The sequence below is a fragment of the Lolium rigidum genome, chromosome 7 (genome assembly GCF_022539505.1).
Source record: "Lolium rigidum isolate FL_2022 chromosome 7, APGP_CSIRO_Lrig_0.1, whole genome shotgun sequence".
NCBI classification, from domain to species: Eukaryota; Viridiplantae; Streptophyta; class Magnoliopsida; order Poales; family Poaceae; genus Lolium; species Lolium rigidum.
In genome coordinates, this window is record NC_061514.1 from 35,646,220 (window position 1) to 35,659,745 (window position 13,526).

The following is a 13,526-nucleotide window of genomic DNA, read 5'->3' on the forward strand; positions in this document are numbered from 1 at the left end:
ATAAGGCAAACAGAATTCATATTACGTAGGAAGCTGCTTTCTATGTGCTCAATCAATCACAAAACAACAATATGCCAAAACCCATCTTCGAATAAGAACAAAAGCCCCTCTCTTAAGCCTACATTAAATAAAAGATCAGGTTTACTATAAACACACATCTTTCTCAACATACAACCCAAAAAACCTCAAACCACCATCCAGCCGAAAGCCCAACCAAGACACTAACATATATGCACAACTGACTACACTTTCCTGCTGATCAACACCACCAAATTTGAACCTGGGTATCTAGCGACAAAACCAAAGTACTTGTAATTGCACACTAGGAAGTACTTGAATGGATGAAGTCATGGCATGTTAGTTTGGTTCAAGAGTGTTCCAACCAATACCAAGTAAGCACATATCATGAAACCTAGCACATAGACTCAACTAGAGAAGGTCAATAAGGTAACACAACCTAGGCAGAATATCCACAACCGCTAAAGCTTGTAGCTTACCTAATAAGCACTAAATATAGTGCAAATGACCACAACAATTAATCTGGAGTTAGAATACCAGTGAGCCAGCCAGGAAGCCTAGGCATACCATCTAATCAACTTATCCTAAGCCAAAATAAGTCGATCATTGGCTCGAAATCAGCCGAAAAACAAGCAACAAAAAATATTATGTTGTACTTCGGTATTACTTATTTTCTTGCCTACTGCAACAAGAGTATCTCCTACAAGAAAATTATTGTAGCATCTTACAAAGTCATCACAGTAGAAACAAAAATAGAAAAGAACAAACATTTATGTTAATTTTTTGATTCCTTGATGGCGTGTATTTCACACGTTCGTTGGGCAACCCCAAGAGGAAGGTATGATGCGCACAGCAGCAAGTTTTCCCTCAGAAAGAAACCAAGGTTTATCGAACCAGGAGGAGCCAAGAAGCACGTTGAAGGTTGATAGCGGCGGGATGTAGTGCGGCGCAACACCGGAGATTCCGGCGCCAACGTGGAACCCGCACAACACAACCAAAGTATTTTGCCCCAACGAAACAGTGAGGTTGTCAATCTCACCGGCTTGTCTGTAACAAAGGATTAACCGTATTGTGTGGAAGATGATTGTTTGCAGAGAAAATAGTAAAACAAGTATTGCAGCAGATTTGTATTTCAGTATTAAAGAATGGACCGGGGTCCACAGTTCACTAGAGGTGTCTCTCCCATAAGATAAAAGCATGTTGGGTGAACAAATTACAGTCGGGCAATTGACAAATAGAGAGAGCATAACAATGCACATACATGACATGATAAGTATAGTGAGATTTAATTGGGCATTACGACAAAGTACATAGACCGCCATCCAACTGCATCTATGCCTAAAAAGTCCACCTTCAGGTTATCGTCCGAACCCCTCCAGTATTAAGTTGCTAAACAACGAGACAATTGCATTAAGTATGGTGCGTAATGTAATCAACAACTACATCCTCGGACATAGCGCCAATGTTTTATCCCTAGTGGCAACAAGCACAACACAACCTTAGAACTTTCTGTCATCTGTCCCAGTGTCAATGCAGGCATGAACCCACTATCGAGCATAAGTACTCCCTCTTGGAGTTAAAAGTAAAAACTTGGCCAGAGCCTCTACTAGAAACGGAGAGCATGCAAGATCATAAACAACACATGTATAATAACTTTATAATTAACATGACATAGTATTCTCTATCCATCGGATCCCGACAAACACAACATATAGAATATTACAGATAGATGATCTTGATCATGTTAGGCAGCTCACAAGATCTAACAATGAAGCACAATGAGGAGAAGACAACCATCTAGCTACTGCTATGGACCCATAGTCCAGGGGTAGACTACTCACTCATCACTCCGGAGGCGACCATGGCGGTGTAGAGTCCTCCGGGAGATGAATCCCCTTTCCGGCAGGGGTGCCGGAGGCGATCTCCTCGGATCCCCCGAGATGGGATCGGCGGCGACGGCGTCTCGCAAGGTTTTCCGTATCGTGGCTCTCGGCACCGGGGGTTTCATCACGGAGGCTTTAAGTAGGCGGAAGGGCAAGTCAAGAGGCGGCACGGGGGGCCACACCATAGGCCGGCGCGGCCGGGGTGGGGCCGCGCCGCCCTAGGGTTTGGCCACCCCGTGGCCCCTCTTCGTCTCGTCTTCGGACTTCCGGAAGCTTCGTGGAAAAATAGGCCCCGGGCTTTGATTTCGTCCAATTCCGAGAATATTTCGTTACTAGGATTTTTGAAACCAAAAACAGCAGAAAACAAAGAATCGGCACTTCGGCATCTTGTTAATAGGTTAGTTCCGTAAAATGCACGAATATGACATAAAGTGTGCATAAAACATGTAGGTATCATCAATAATATGGCATAGAACATAAGAAATTATCGATACGTCGGAGACGTATCAAGCATCCCTAAGCTTAGTTCTCGCTCGTCCCGAGCAAGGTAAAACGATAACAAAGATAATTTCTGAAGTTATATGCCATCATAACCTTGATCATACTATTTGTAAACATATGTAGTGGATGCAGCGATCATAACAATGGTGATGACATGAGTAAACAGGTGAATCATAAAGCAAAGACTTTTCATGAATAGTACTTCAAGACAAGCATCAATAAGTCTTGCATAAGAGTTAACTCATAAAGCAATAAATCAAAGTAAAGGTATTGAAGCAACACAAAGGAAGATTAAGTTTCAGCGGTTGCTTTCAACTTGTAACATGTTTATCTCATGGATAATAGTCAACATAGAGTAATATAACAAGTACAATATGCAAGTATGTAGGAATCAATGCACAGCTCACACAAGTGTTTGCTTCTTGAGGTGGAGAGAGATAGGTGAACTGACTCAACATAAAAGTAAAGAGAATGGTCCTTCAAAGAGGAAAGCATCGATTGCTATATTTGTGCTAGAGCTTTTATTTTGAAAACATGAAACAATTTTGTCAACGGTAGTAATAAAGCATATGAGTTATGAAAGTTATATCTTACAAGTTGCAAGTCTCATGCATAGTATGCTAATAGTGCCAGCACCTTGTCCTAATTAACTTGGACTACCGGATCTTTGCAATGCACATGTTTTGACCAAGTGTCACAATGGGGTACCTCCATGCCGCCCGTACAAAGGTCTAAGGAGAAAGCTCGCATTTTGGATTTCTCGCTTTTGATTATTCTCAACTTAGACATCCATACCGGGACAACATGGACAACGGATAATGGACTCCTCTTTTATGCATAAGCATGTGGCAACAATTATTATTCTCATATGAGATTGAGGATATGTGTCCAAACTGAAACTTCCACCATGAATCATGGCTTTAGTTAGCGGCCCAAAGTTCTTCTCTAACAATATGCATGCTCCAACCATGAAGGTGGTAGATCTCTCTTGCTTCGTACAAGACGGACATGCATAGCAACTCACATGATATCCAACAAGGAATAGTTGATGGCGTCCCCGTAAACATGGTTACCGCTCAACAAGCAACTTAATAAGAGATAAAGTGCATAAGTACATATTCAATACTACAATAGTTTTAAGCTATTTGTTCCCATGAGCTATATATTGCAAAGGTGAATGATGGAATTTTAAAGGTAGCACTCAAGAAATTTACTTTGGAATGGCGGGTAAATACCATGTAGTAGGTAGGTATGGTGGACACAAATGGCATAGTGGTTGGCTCAAGTATTTTGGATGCATGAGAAGTATTCCCTCTCGATACAAGGTTTAGGCTAGCAAGGTTATTTGAAACAAACACAAGGATGAACGGTACAGCAAAACTCACATAAAAGACATATGGTAAACATTATAAGACTCCATACCGTCTTCCTTGTTGTTCAAAACTCAATACTAGATGTTATCCAGACTCTAGAGAAACCAAATATGCAAACCAAATTAGCAAGCTCTAAGTATTTCTTCATTAATGGGTGCAAAGTATATGATGCAAGAGCTTAAACATGAGCACAACAATTGCCAAGCATCAAATTATCCAAGACATTTTAGAGTTACTACATGTAGCATTTTCCAATTCCAACCATATAACAATTTAACGAAGGAGAAACTTCGCCATGAATACTATGAGTAGAACCTAAGGACATATTTGTCCATATGCAACAGCGGAGCGTGTCTCTCTCCCATAAAGTGAATGCTAGGATCCATTTTATTCAAACAAAACAAAAACAAAAACAAAAACAAACCGACGCTCCAAGCAAAAGTACATAAGATGTGGCCGAATAAAAATATAGTTTCAGGGGAGGAACCTGATAATGTTGTCGATGAAGAAGGGGATGCCTTGGGCATCCCCAAGCTTAGACGCTTGAGTCTTCTTAATATATGCAGGGGTGAACCACCGGGGCATCCCAAGCTTAGAGCTTTCACTCTCCTTGATCGTATTGCATCATACTCCTCTCTTGATCCTTGAAAACTTCCTCCACACCAAACTCGAAACAACTCATTAGAGGGTTAGTGCATAATAAAAATTCACATGTTCAGAGGTGACACAATCATTCTTAACACTTCTGGACATTGCATAAAGCTACTGGACATTAGTGGATCAAAGAAATTCATCCAACATAGCAAAAGAGGCAATGCGAAATAAAAGACAGAATCTGTCAAAACAGAACAGTCCGTAAAGATGGATTTTATTAGGCCACCAGACTTGCTCAAACGAAAATGCTCAAATTGAATGAAAGTTGCGTACATATCTGAGGATCACTCACGTAAATTGGCATAATTTTCTGAGTTAGCTACAGAGAATTAGACCCAGATTCGTGACAGCAAAGAAATCTGTTTCTGCGCAGTAATCCAAATCTAGTACTTACTTTTCTATCAAAGACTTTACTTGGCACAACAAAACATAAAACTAAGATAAGGAGAGGTTGCTACAGTAGTAAACAACTTCCAAGACACAAATATAAAACAAAAATACTGGAGTAAAAACATGGGTTGTCTCCCATAAGCGCTTTTCTTTAACGCCTTTCAGCTAGGCGCGTAAAGTGTGTATCAAGTAACATCAAGAGATGAAGCATCAACATCATAATTTGTTCTAATAATAGAATCATAAGGTACCTTCATTCTCTTTCTAGGGAAGTGTTCCATACCTTTCTTGAGAGGAAATTGATATTTAATATTACCTTCCTTCATATCAATAGTAGCACCAACGGTTCGGAGAAAAGGTCTTCCCAATATAATGGGGCAAGATGCATTGCATTCAATATCCAAGACAACAAAATCAACGGGGACAAGGTTATTGTTAACCATAATATGAACATTATCAACTTTCCCCAAAGGTTTCTTTTTAGCATTATCAGCAAGATTAACATCCAAATAACAATTCTTCAATGGTGGCAAGTCAAGCATATCATAGACTTTTTTAGGCATAACAGAAATACTTGCACCAAGATCACATAAAGCATTACAATCAAAATCTTTGATTCTCATTTTAACGATGGGCTCCCAACCATCCTCTTGCTTTCTAGGAATAGAAGTTTCAAGTTTTAGTTTCTCTTCTCTAGCTTTTATGAGAGCATTTGTAATATGTTTTGTGAAAGCCAAATTTATAGCGCTAGCATTGGGACTCTTAGCAAGTTTTTGCAAGAACTTTATAACTTCAGAGATGTGGCAATCATCAAAATCTAAATCATTACAATCTAAAGCAATGGGATTATCATCCCTAAGGTTGGAAAAAATTTCAGCAGTTTTATCACAAGCAGTTTCAGCAGTTTTAGCAGCTTTCAGGTAATTTTGCGCGCTTTGCACTAGGAGTAGAAGCTTTGCTAACACCAATTATTTTATCATGGATAGTAGGAGGTGCAGCAACATATGAATCTTTATCATTGCTAGTGGTGCTAATAGTCCAAACTTTAGCTACATTCTTCTCTTTAGCTAGTTTTTCATTTTCTTCTCTATCCCACCTAGCACACAGTTCAGCCATTAATCTTATATTCTCATTAATTCTAACTTGGATGGCATTTGCTGTAGTAACAATTTTATTTTCAATATCCCTATTAGGCATAACTTTCGATTTCAAAAGATCAACATCGGAGGCAAGACTATCAACTCTAGAAATAAGAATATCAATTTTATTGAGCTTTTCCTCAACAGATTTGTTAAAGGCAGTTTGTGTACTAATAAATTCTTTAAGCATGGCCTCAAGTCCAGGGGGTGTATTCCTATTATTGTTGTAAGAATTCCCATAAGAATTAGCATAACCGTTACCATTATTATAAGGATATGGCCTATAGTTATTACTAGAATTGTTCCGATAAGCATTGTTGTTGAAATTATTATTTTTAACGAAGTTTACATCAACATGTTCTTCTTGGGCAACCAATGAAGCTAATGGAACATTATTAGGATCAACATTAGTCCTATCATTCGCAAGCATAGACATAATAGCATCAACCTTATCATTCAAGGAAGAGGATTCTTCAACAGAATTTACCTTCTTACCTTGTGGAGCTCTTTCCGTGTGCCATTCAGAGTAATGAACCATCATATTATCAAGGAGCTTTGTTGCTTCACCAAGAGTGATGGACATAAAGGTACCTCCAGCAGCTGAATCCAATAAATTCCGCGAAGAAAAATTTAGTCCGGCATAGAAGGTTTGGATGATCATCCAAGTAGTCGATCCATGGGTTGGGAAATTTTTAACCAGAGATTTCATTCTTTCCCAAGCTTGAGCAACATGTTCATTATCCAATTGTTTAAAATTCATTATGCTACTCCTCAAAGATATAATTTTAGCAGGGGGATAATATCTACCAATAAAAGCATCCTTGCATTTAGTCCATTAATCAATACTATTCTTAGGCAGAGATAGCAACCAATCTTTAGCTCTTCCTCTTAATGAGAAAGGAAACAATTTTAATTTTATAATGTCACCATCTACATCTTTATATTTTTGCATTTCACATAGTTCAACAAAATTATTGAGATGGGCAGCAAGCATCATCGTAACTAATACTGTGAAAATTGCTCTCGCATAACAAGATTAAGTAAAGCAGGTTTAATTTCAAAGAATTCTGCTGTAGTAGCAGGTGGAGCAATAGGTGTGCATAAGAAATCATTATTATTTGTGCTAGTGAAGTCACACAACTTAGTATTTTCAGGGTTGGCCATTTTAGCAATAGTAAATAAAGCAAACTAGATAAAGTAAATGCAAGTAAACTAATTTTTTTGTGTTTTTGATATAGCAAACAAGACAAGTAAATAAAGTAAAGCTAGCAACTAATTTTTTTGTGTTTTGATATAATGCAGCAAACAAAGTAGTAAATAAAATAAAGCAAGACAAAAACAAAGTAAAGAGATTGAGAAGTGGAGACTCCCCTTGCAGCGTGTCTTGATCTCCCCGGCAACGGCGCCGTAAAATATGCTTGATGGCGTGTATTTCACACGTTCGTTGGGCAACCCCAAGAGGAAGGTATGATGCGCACAGCAGCAAGTTTTCCCTCGGAAAGAAACCAAGGTTTATCGAACCAGGAGGAGCCAAGAAGCACGTTGAAGGTTGATGGCGGCGGGATGTAGTGCGGCGCAACACCGGAGATTCCGGCGCCAACGTGGAACCTCGCACAACACAACCAAAGTACTTTGCCCCAACGAAACAGTTGAGGTTGTCAATCTCACCGGCTTGCTGTAACAAAGGATTAACCGTATTGTGTGGAAGATGATTGTTTGCAGAGAAAATAGTAAAACAAGTATTGCAGCAGATTTGTATTTCAAGTATTAAAGAATGGACCGGGGTCCACAGCTCACTAGAGGTGTCTCTCCCATAAGATAAAAGCATGTTGGGTGAACAAATTACAGTCGGGCAATTGACAAATAGAGAGAGCATAACAATGCACATACATGACATGATAAGTATAGTGAGATTTAATTGGGCATTACGACAAAGTACATAGACCGCCATCCAACCGCATCTATGCCTAAAAAGTCCACCTTCGAGGTTATCGTCCGAACCCCTCCGCATTAAGTTGCTAAACAACGGACAATTGCATTAAGTATGGTGCGTAATGTAATCAACAACTACATCCTCGGACATAGCGCCAATGTTTTATCCCTAGTGGCAACAAGACAACACAACCTTAGAACTTTCGTCACTCGTCCCGTGTGTCAATGCAGGCATGAACCCACTATCGAGCATAAGTACTCCCTCTTGGAGTTAAAAGTAAAAACTTGGCCGAGCCTCTACTAGAAACGGAGAGCATGCAAGATCATAAACAACACATGTATAATAACTTGATAATTAACATGACATAGTATTCTCTATCCATCGGATCCCGACAAACACAACATATAGAATATTACAGATAGATGATCTTGATCATGTTAGGCAGCTCACAAGATCTAACAATGAAGCACAATGAGGAGAAGACAACCATCTAGCTACAGCTATGGACCCATAGTCCAGGGGTAGACTACTCACTCATCACTCCGGAGGCGACCATGGCGGTGTAGAGTCCTCCGGGAGATGAATCCCCTCTCCGGCAGTGGTGCCGGAGAGCGATCTCTCGGATCCCCCGAGATGGGATCGGCGGCGACGGCGTCTCGGCAAGGTTTTCCGTATCGTGGCTCTCGGTACGGGGGTTTCGTCACGGAGGCTTTAAGTAGGCGGAAGGGCAAGTCAAGAGGCGGCACGGGGGGCCCACACCATAGGCCGGCGCGGCCGGGGGTGGGGCCGCGCCGCCCTAGGGTTTGGCCACCCCGTGGCCCCTCTTCGTCTCGTCTTCGGACTTCCGGAAGCTTCGTGGAAAAATAGGCCCCCGGGCTTTGATTTCGTCCAATTCCGAGAATATTTCGTTACTAGGATTTCTGAAACCAAAACAGCGAGAAAACAGCAATCGGCACTTCGGCATCTTGTTAATAGGTTAGTTCCGGAAAATGCACGAATATGACATAAAGTGTGCATAAAACATGTAGGTATCATCAATAATATGGCATAGAACATAAGAAATTATCGATATGCCTATGGACCCATAGTCCAAAGTGGCAGACTACTCACTCATCACTCCGAGGCGACCATGGCGGTGTAGAGTCCTCCGGGAGATGAATCCCCTCTCCGGCAGTGGTGCCGGAGGCGATCTCCTCGGATCCCCCGAGATGGGATCGGCGGCGACGGCGTCTCGCAAGGTTTTCCGTATCGTGGCTCTCGGCACCGGGGTTTCGTCACGGAGGCTTGAAGTAGGCGGAAGGGCAAGTCAAGAGGCGGCACGGGGGCCCACACCACAGGCCGGCGCGGCCAGGGGCGGGGCCGCGCCGCCCTAGGGTTTGGCCACCCCGTGGCCCCTCTTCGCCTCGCCTTCGGACTTCCGGAAGCTTCGTGGAAAAATAGGCCCCCGGGCTTTGATTTCGTCCAATTCCGAGAATATTTCGTTACTAGGATTTCTGAAACCAAAAACAGCAGTAAAACAAGAATCGGCACTTCGGCATCTTGTTAATAGGTTAGTTCCAGAAAATGCACGAATATGACATAAAGTGTGCATAAAACATGTAGGTATCATCAATAATATGGCATAGAACATAAGAAATTATCGATACGTCGGAGACGTATCATTCCTCATAATCTTCATGTTATAAACATCCACTCATTTTATTGGAATGTTAAAAAAGGTACCTTTTTTTCAGGCGCAACGGTATGACCTACGTATTCTTCCCTACCACAATCATCATGTACCCGCCGTCCAGCCTGCCAGCGGCTCACACGGTCTCTATAATCAGGGCCAGAGCCCTGCTGCTACAGAATCAACGCCCACTGTTTGAACAAGCTCGCCTCGTCCATGACCTGCACAGAAATAAGCCAAGAAAGATAAACCTCCATGGCACAAGAACTATTGCTCAACACAGGAAACACACATACAAGCTACGCTAGGCGTAACACGGGCACAGAGCATGTTATTAAGCAAACAATAATTTGAGTCTTCATATAAAAATATGTGATAACTGGAAGTGAAATAAGATAAGGATCACAATCCTTAATAATCTATATGGGGAGATGTATATGATGTAGGACATGTGAAACAATGTAAAAACAACCTCTTGAATGAACTAAGTGCAAATTACCAAGGCTAATCAAACATCGAGCTACATAACAAGATGCATTGCATACTACTACTTTTATTATTTTTCAGCAGGAGGCCTTAAACGCCTATGATTTAATAAAAAAACAAAGGAATTAAAAATAGTTTGCTAATGATAGCTAAAATCCTAACTCAATCAAACAAAACAACATTGCCAAGTGCCTACTACTTGCTAGTCTAAAATTTAAGTTTCAGTAGCTTCACGGTGTTCTACTAACCAAGTGTGAAAAAATAAAAAGAAACATATCAGAATATGATATGGAGTATGTGTTTCATACACACCAAGTCTGTAACCAAACAATTCAATATAAAAATAGATTGTATATCAACATCAGAATATGATATGGAGTACGTGTTTCATACACACCAAAAATCAGGAGTAAGTAGAAAATCAGGAAAGGAAAAAACAGTGGTCTTGTGAAGATGAAACCCAATAAAAAATATTAATGAAGTGAACAAATAATTCAATAGCTCAAGGACATTTAAGAAACTAGTATACTACAGTGATCGAACAAAAGCACAACAAATCGAACTTCCATGATATGATACGCTTACAAGTGCATGAGAGAATAATGCAGAGATCTGCTGCTATGCTAGACACTATAACATGCATATATCCTAGGTACTTCATCACCGTTTCTGTCATTGCAAATGGCTACTTGTCTGCACTTTCTCGATTACCAGCCACTTATCAATCTCTCCATTTGAGTGAGAAAGACTGGACAGTAGTAGTACCATTTGCGTCCATTGCAGCCTGATTTGATTTCGCTCCAGTAACGCCTACAGGAAGTTCTGCATAAAGTAAGAAAACTTGGAACATACATTATTGACTGCTACATTGTAGCATTTCCGCAAAAATGGAGAGCAATCAACAGAACCTACTGCATCTCTAACATGAACCAAAGAGTTTGGTTCGTCAAATCCAGAATATCAATGTATGCTTGCTCTATATCCTGGTCGTGACTATTGATCCTTGACTTGGTGGGATCCTGCAAATAGAGAAGATCTTTATGAGCCGAACAGATACTGCTTGCATACAAAATTTAACTGAATTTAAATTAGAAAAAAACAAAACACACTAGTAAACAAGAACCTTTATTAGTATCATTTTTCTAAACAAAACAATGTGCGCTACTAAACACTAAAGAAAACCGGACACACATTTAGATAAAAGGGAAATAATTTGGACGGTAGCTGAAGGAAAGAAGTGATCACGTACAACACTGAACAAATAAAAGTTGAGGTACAACCATACATAGAGGCATGGGACTCCCAATAACTGATCTTCACTCTCCACTACAATGGCCTCATATGTGGTCATCATGTATTCACTCATAGCTGTGAACTTCTTGTAATGGGACTATAGTCAATTGATTAATTACCTGCACTTTCTTAAACCGTTCTTATTCTTGCAGGGTCTAAAGCCATTACTCAATCATGGGCGTAGCATCACTTCCTGGATACCAAACCCATATTTTTTATTGCACATAAGAAAAGAGAAACAAAAGGGTAAAAGTCTAATGAAATTAATCATAATATAGAATTTTCTAAGAAAGCCTGGTCTACCGCAAGTACAACGTCACTTTCATAGAGACTATTGCGCATAGAGTACTTTCATGAAACAAAGAGCCACTAACAACCCCATGTGCATAGAGTACATCAGGGTGTGTATTACTTTCATCAACTTGTATTTTTATGAAAACATTCCATAAGGAAATTAAATTTGATCAGTTGGCAAGAATCTCCACTGAAGGTTGACACCATATTAGCCATAACAAGTACTAATTAGCTGATTCAGAGAAAGCATATTAGCTAATATGTTAGTCAACATCATCAATTCAGCATTATTATTTCTGCAGTTCTTGAATCCTCAAAACCCAAGTAGTTATAAATACTTTATAGAAACCGGCCAATTGCTACTAGACACCCAACAAATTCGCATCAAGGAGAAAATGTTTTTATTTATTTTAGAGACAACAAGCCTCAGGTACATTACCAATGAAAAAAAATCAGTCCAGCTATGTATCCACGCCAAATCTGGTCAAGTACCGCAGAGGAAGAGGACAGCCATCTGGCCGCTGTGAGGTAACGCGTTGTTTACCCAATGCGCATATACAAATCCATACACAGATGGTTTGGGTAGGGTGCGGGTGACAATATAATTACTCATTTCTAGTTGGGTATGGAAAGGGTAATACCCAAGTTGTCCACTTCATTCAATCTCTCACCCGTTAGGAAACAGAAGGGAAGAAAAACAACTCCCTAAAATCCTCTCTCTCTTATCTAAAGTAGGACTCGCTCGTCCCAACCAGACACCAGCCACGAGCGCCGCTCGGCAAGGGAATAGGGGCGCCAAAGGAAGCCGCCACCCGCAGCCGGGTGGACGCAGGGCGTACCGACCGCCGGCCAGAGATCCAGCAGCGGGCAGCATCGCACCAGCAGCTGAGAGCCTGCGACAGCCACCAAATCAATCCCTTTTTTTCCTTTTGCGTACTTCTTCAACCTCCGCCGCTTCCTCGATCTTATCCAAGGATTTGCCCATATCCATTGGACCATACACAATTATTCTAGGTATGGGTAAATACGAAACCAGATGCATGGGTATAGGTAATTTTGGGTTTGGGTTAGTATAATCAATACCTTAGTCGCCGGGGCGAACAGCCGGTCGCCTGAATCGCCGTGTCACATCACTACCACCCGCCGCCGCGCCGCCGCGGACGCCAAGATCGGAGCTTTATCCTCATGTTCCTCCGTATAGCAGGGATCTTATGGCTAGGGTTTGTGTTGGGATGGCGATTCGGTGGTTCCACGCAGTGGAATCGAGAGAGTGGGAGGAGGGGGAGCCGGGGTGGTGGTGAGTGGTGGCCGGAATCGTCCCACGACCGAGGCGGCAGCAAAGGAGATCAGGAGATGTAGCTAGGCGGCGCTGGGACTAGGGTTGCAAAAACCGAATTAACGCAAAATTCCCGCTTGGGCTATATGGAAAAATAGGGAGGAGCTAGGACTGGCTAAAATATTTCGCTCGCGGTTTTGGGCCTAAATTGTAGATTCGGCCAAAATCCAAAATCAAATCGTGACGTGCTATGTTCCAAGATTTCGTTTTCCCGCGCTATATATGTTCCGAAACCAACTCGTTTAATAGCGGAATGTAGAACCAACAGTCTCATTGCGGTTTTTTTTTTCTATACGGCCATGCATATATACGTACTACTACTATTGACATGTCTTTAGACACGTATTGACATATACTATACACATGCATGCTTAGAGCATCTCTAGCACATACCGCAAACTCGAGCGAACCAGTACCCGGTATCATACCTTTATATCTCCAAAATGGTTGCGAACAGATACGTCAAACATGAATTACAAATTCGAGCTGGAAGTAGTTCACGTCATATATACAAGCTTGTTCTTCCATTTCACTTTAATTTACAAACTATCTCAAAA

The 13,526-nt window shown here is 41.1% G+C and overlaps 1 long non-coding RNA gene across 1 annotated transcript; it reads right to left on the minus strand.

Moving 5' to 3' along the window:
- Window positions 1–9,685: 9,685 nt before the first annotated feature.
- On the minus strand, window positions 9,686–11,041 carry LOC124676144. The gene is made up of 3 exons (XR_006993541.1): window positions 10,959–11,041; window positions 10,812–10,856; window positions 9,686–9,781 (listed from the first exon to the last, which is right to left on the minus strand). It is a non-coding gene; the product is annotated as an uncharacterized LOC124676144 (long non-coding RNA).
- Window positions 11,042–13,526: the final 2,485 nt, after the last annotated feature.